Below are 6,329 nucleotides of genomic sequence, written 5' to 3'. Positions count from 1 at the left end.
CCTCTCGCACAATGATTCCTGGATATAGACACCTATGACCCTCATGACCCAAAAGGAAGATGCGGATAAAGATGATGGATGGATGGATGGATGGATGGATGGATGGATGGATGGATGGATGGATTAGCTGCAGTTCAGTCCAATTAACTCCACTTGAGAAACATTGCCAAAAACACCCTCTGTTGTTTTTTCAAACAGTCAGATGCTGTAATTCGTGCATTGTGTCATCATATCTAAATGTTTGTAACTTCTTCTATCCTGTCTAAACCAAGACTCCCTTTCTCAACTACAGTTAGTCCAAAACTCAGCAGTTAGACTTCTCATTAAGTCCTCTTTTCCCTTTATCACCCCTGCACTCATCTCTCTACACTGACTTCCTGTGAAGTCCAGGTCTCAATTTAAGGTCTCCCTTTGGTCTACAAAGCTTTAAACAATCTGTTTCCTCTTTACATCAGTGAACTCTTTACATTCACTCGAGACCTCTAAGGTCTTGTTCTGACCTAGGTGTTTGTTCATTCCTGTCACGAGGACAAGAACCCAGAGGATAAGTACAGAGATAGGAGCAAATCTCAAACTCAAATATAATTAAAGTGATTTATTTACAGTTATACGGCTACCATTTACAGGACAGGGATCAGGGAACCTGGAAATGGAGGAGAACAGATTAATTCCTGGGATGAAGATAGATTAAGATACTGTATTTTAGTTCCTGATGCCTTACAGTCGGGTTAGCCGATTGTGGCATGCAGGAGAAGGCAGAGGATCTCCAGCAGGGAAGGTCCAGGTTTGTAGATGCAGCGGTGGCAAGGGAATGCAGGAGGCAGGTGGTTGGATGGTGCAGGAGCAGCTGAAACAGGAACTTCACAGGTAAGTATCAGCACACAGAGTTCAGACTGATAGGTGAACGGTCCAAGGGATTAGACACGGGCAGCAAGTAAAGTACGAAGGCAACGGAGGTAAGTACACTTTGGTAATCCTCTCACTAAAAGACTGGAGGCACAAGTACCAGTTAGTAGGTAAAGCTCCAGCAGGGAATGGAGCTCATCTGTGGACTCTTATACCCCTGGAGCCAATTAGTGGAAAGACATCTAGCTGCTGCTCATTGGTATCACTCTGGAACCTGGAGGAAGAACTGAAGACCCTAAAATTCCTCCAGCTTGTCTGAGGAAAAGAGTCTCTGTGTGTTTTCTGTGCAGAATCCCAGAATCTGGAACAGTCTTCCTCTTGAAGGACTTTAAATGATAATTTAAAACCTGCCTTTTTTCAAGGTGTTTTTGCATTACTTTAGTAATTCTTATTTCATGGTTATTTTTATTTATTGTGTTTTATTTGATTTGAAGTACTTTGGAACTACGTCTTTTAAAGGTATAGTATAAATAAACACTTTTCTTTGCGCAGTGCATTTCCATCCAGTTGCCCATATACAAAGTCATCCCATTGTATGAGTTTCCATGAATTTGTGCATGTATTCACACGTGCTATACTTCCAGATGCCAAGGAGGAGAAAAGCTTGCTTTTAACCTCTCACATAGCTGCTTCACACAAGCTGAGGTGCAAAGTTTGTGAGAAGAACTGTCAGGTTGAGTAGCTCCTGGCGTTTGGGAGTGGTCTGTGCAGGATACCGTCAAAGCAGAGGCAAAACTTGCATGAGTGCTTACGTCTCCCGTCGAACTATCAGATGAGCATCTCGGAGTGCTGTGTGGCTGACTGATTGTGAGGAGGTGTGTTGAATACTCAAAGGCCTCCTGCAGATCCCCCCTCCACATGCAGAACGGAGACGTCCGCAGCGCCCCGTTTATGCACATTTATTTCTGTCATCCGGAGAATGTCAGGATAATCAGGGAGCGTGATTCCCTTTTACCTCTCGTGCCCTTCACACACGGTTTTACGTGTCAAGAGCTCATGCTGTTCATTTAAGTTTTAAGTGAAGCTGTCCGAGGTTTCAAAGTGGCTCTGCTGAAATAATGAGTTACACGCTGTTGCTTCAGCAAGACGTCATGCGAAGAAACAAAACCAATGCCCATACAAGGATGGTGTTATGAGCAACTTATTCCTACCTGACATAAGGCTGGGCACCTACAGTGAATATTTAAAAAGGCTAGAAAGTGTTTCATTCTAATGTGTCATGCAGGGCAGAATGAAAGAGATACTTAAAATATTTTGAAGTAGGGTTCTGTGGAAAGATTATGAACAATTAGCATCTTACCTGTTGTAAATAGCTTTTTAAATTGGCTCAGCTGGAAGAAACCATTTTATTCTGACCAGATTTAAAAGCTGACAACTTAACATGTCTTATGTAGTAGTTGACTCCAAGTTAGCAGACTGAGGAAGAGGCAAAGGCAGGCGTACAAAAGTTACCGTAATTTCCGGACTATTGAGTGCACCTGAATATAAGCCGCACCCACTAATTTTAAACAGAAAAACAATTTTGCACATATATAAGCTGCCCTTGTCTATAAGCCCCAGGTGTCCACGTTGTAACATGAGATATTTACATAGAAAGATTTTAAAAACATTTAATTAAATTTGTAGCAGTAACATATCCAAATACATACAGTAAATGTTGTTTTTTTTCTTTCTGAACAGTGCCAAGGCCCTGGGAGGGATTTCGCGCCGTCCAGCCCATCGCACAGTGATTGCTGGACATGGGCTCCGGCGACCCCCGTGACCCAAACTGGAAGAAGCAGGTAAAAAATAATGGATGGATGAAGGGCCACACGGCTGGTTAAAAAAAATTTAAATGAATACAGTAGTCTACCAGGAAGTCCTTGATCACTATCGTCATCTTCCTCCTGTGCACTAAAACCACTAAAGTCGCCTTCTTCAGTGTCAGAATTGAAGAGCCTCAGAAAAACGTCATCACACACACGTCCTCAGTTTCTCTTTCGTTGTTGGTCTCAACGTCACTTTCATCTCGAGGCAAATTTGCAATTTGATTTGACTTACGATTCACACTTAAGGCTCCCACGGACTCGGGTGTTCTGTGTGTACTCCATGAGCCACACGGATACTGAGCAGACAGTTCAGACTTCATACTTGAGCATACACCCTGATGGGCTGCAGACCAGCTCCGCAGGCAAGGGGCGTTTACCTTCGGGACAAATTGAGTCCGCCGATTGGTCATTTGCTGACACGCCTACTGGACTGATTGACAGGTTGCAGCCCAGGAGCAGCAGTGTTCTATGTTTATATGTTGTTAATAAAAAGTTCTTTAAAAATAAAAAATAAAACAGGGAGCACTGGCCCTGCAGCCCACACATCAGACCGGCCCACTGGAAAATCAGACCCTCCCGCAGCCACGTCGGGCCTGATTTTAATTCTCTCGTGACAAATTCCCTAATTTCTCACAAGTTCAGTCATGGCGTCAACGGACGAGGAGGAAAAGATCGATGGCCTCTTGGAAAAAAAAACAAAAGAAAAGACCATTAAACCAAACCAGGGATGAAGAAGGGGAATTTAATACATTGGTGTCGCACAATAAACTGTCAGTCGCCGGGCAGTTTATTGTGCGACACTGAATACGTGTACGCAGTCGTAAAATTGAGCTTTGCGCGGACATGGCTTGCAGGCATCCGCATTGACTTTAATCCGGTACGCATGGACCTCCGCGGAGTGAAGTACACCCGACTATGTGAAAGCTTTTATTTACAAGTGAAGCTATTTACAGACTTAAAGGGACAAGGTGAGTATGTTGTAGACTGGCAGGTTGTTTGAACAATGAATGTTAGTTTTGAGCATGATCTCTGCTAAGGTGATCCAGAGAAGGTGAATGATGTTGGAGATATGATCAGGTTGGTGGTGTTCTGATCCAGGTCGATGTCTGATGATTGTAGGAACAAGATGATACCAGGACGAAGTCACAGAGGGCAAGGAGGTCTTGGAAGACATGAGGAAGCAGGACTTGGAAGTCACAGAAGGTATCATAATGGTCCAGCGTCAGAAGAACCTCTGACAGGAGCTTAGTCTGCAGAGTAGTCTTCCAGATCAGGTGCAGGTGAGGCGTGGTGGATGATTGCAATGAGTGGAAGCTGTGGAGAAAATGATTGTGACTGGAAACCTAGGAATCTGCTGGTGAAGATTCTCAGTCATCCAGAACATGATGAATTCAAAAAGTGTTCAATACAAAAACAACTGGACTTTATTTGTAATAGAAGACGTTTCACTCCTCATCCGAGGAAGTCATACTATATTATGTGTTGTTTTTCTAGGAAACCCTGGAATCCCACCCAACTATAACTTTTACACTAACTCCACTTCTATGAATTAGTTTATGTCTTAAAGCAGTTCTGATGGCTGAGACGCTTCACAGTAAGATGTTTAAAGTGCATACGACGAGCAGAACTTGGCAAAGGAGCATGCATTTTGCAAAACATCAACTTTCAAGAAGTTTTAACTCATTTTAGGATTGGATTATGTTTGGAACTGAATTGAACCTGTTAACTTCTTTTACGGTCTTTTTGGTTGTGGTTATGACCTTAGCTCTCTTAAAATAAATGTGACAGGACTGAACAAGATTTTTCCTACTGTAAAACTTTTTTAAGGTCAGTTTACAGATAACAAAACTTGATTTCAAGTAGTTGTGGTCCTTTTCATTGCGCTGAATTATTGTTAACACGATGGAGTTTGGTTTTGACCAGTTTGATATAAAGAATAAAAGCACAACTGATAAAAACAAAGCCGGCCTCCAACTTGAATGTCAGGTTTCAGTGAACCTCTCAGCTTCTTGGTTTTCTTAAACACGTTCTTTGGGTTATTGTCCTGTTATAAACGTCAACAACAAAAAAGAGGTGTCTCACTAAGTGCCAAGCAGATGGGTTCTTACGTCTCTGCAGAATTAATTAAAATGTCAACAGTTTCAACTCTAAATATTCCCTGACATCAGACCCAACAATGAACTAATTACACTCAATCTTCAGTTCAACTTTGACTCCAACTTATCTTTAATCGGTTTCTTTGGGAGATGGGGATAGATTTTTTACTGACAAATGACCAGCTATGCCTGCAATTAATATAATTTAAGCCAACAAAGTATTTAGAGCTTATTTTTCCATCCATAAAATGGCCGTTTTATGTCAAAAAAAGAAAGACAAATAACTCCAATTAGTGAAATGGACGTAGTTAAAAGTCTTTACAAAGAAACACAAAATCATCTTTCCACACTGTCAGAGTTCATGAAGTGGGACCCCAAATGCAAATACCATCCACTGTTGCACCCATGTCCATCTTCTGTTTACATGGCCATTTTAGAGCAACAGTGTTTTTGGCCTTTGGGATAATGAATGAAAATGTGGATGTCAAACAATCTGGTCATGATTCCTCCCTGTACATCAGTCCATATTTAAAGTTGGGTAAAAAAAAAGTTATAAAATGTGAATCGCGGTCAGACTGCAACCAGTGATTTTAATCTTGCATTTCGGCAAATGCATCCTATTTCTTTCTTTCTCTGCACAATGAGTGTCCGCCTGAAACCAAAGTCACCTCAAACACCGATTGACCATGTTTTTCTGACTGCAACAGAAAATCACAGTTTCTTCATTCTTGAACTTTAATTTCTCCTTAGTGTTGTATTCTTAGCTTTATTACATACAACATAGTAATTATATATAGATGTAACAAAAAAATTAATAAAGTAGATGCCATTTCCTGCATTCTGGTGTATTTTAGATGTTTTTAAACATCTAAGTTTACCTACATGAATAAACACTTGATTCAATAACTATTTGAGAAAGCAACAAGATGTAGCCTGACCAACAGCTCTCCTTGTGTGAATAGAGCACACTCTGCTTCTCTCACGCATCCTAATACCCCCCACCCTGGTCGACAACTGCCGGCACTAATGTAGCGCTAAGCTAGCGCGCAACACAGAGGTGTCCCCCCCTCCGCCCCACTGACAAGCAGTGTGGTGAGTTGTTGTGGGTAACCAGGAAAACCCGGAGTGGACTTTTAGTGGCGTGAGAATTCTCTTATTAATCAAGTGCAATGGATTTGTTCACGAAGAAATAGAAACAGTGCTGAGTGAAGTAATATTTCATGGTTTCATGTGTGTGTGTGTGTGTGGGGGGGGGGGGGTTTAAAATGAATATTTAATTTTAATGTGAGGGGGACACCTCCCCTGCACATATAATTCATGCTATGATAGTGTCTGTTTTTTGTGTATTGCTGACACAGTTACTAAGACAGACAAGAGGGCCCAGAAAGCAGAGTGAGGAGGTATTGTTCCATCAGTTTGCCTCAAAATAGCAACAGAGTTCACCTGAGATTTAAATGGGCTCCATTTCCCTCCTCTTAAAATATTCATGAAGCGATTATAATTCATATGATTAACAGGT

This window comes from Nematolebias whitei, chromosome 10 (assembly GCF_014905685.2).
Source record: "Nematolebias whitei isolate Nwh7 chromosome 10, NemWhi1, whole genome shotgun sequence".
NCBI classification, from domain to species: domain Eukaryota; kingdom Metazoa; phylum Chordata; class Actinopteri; order Cyprinodontiformes; family Rivulidae; genus Nematolebias; species Nematolebias whitei.
Note: the sequence above shows the minus strand (reverse complement) of the source record.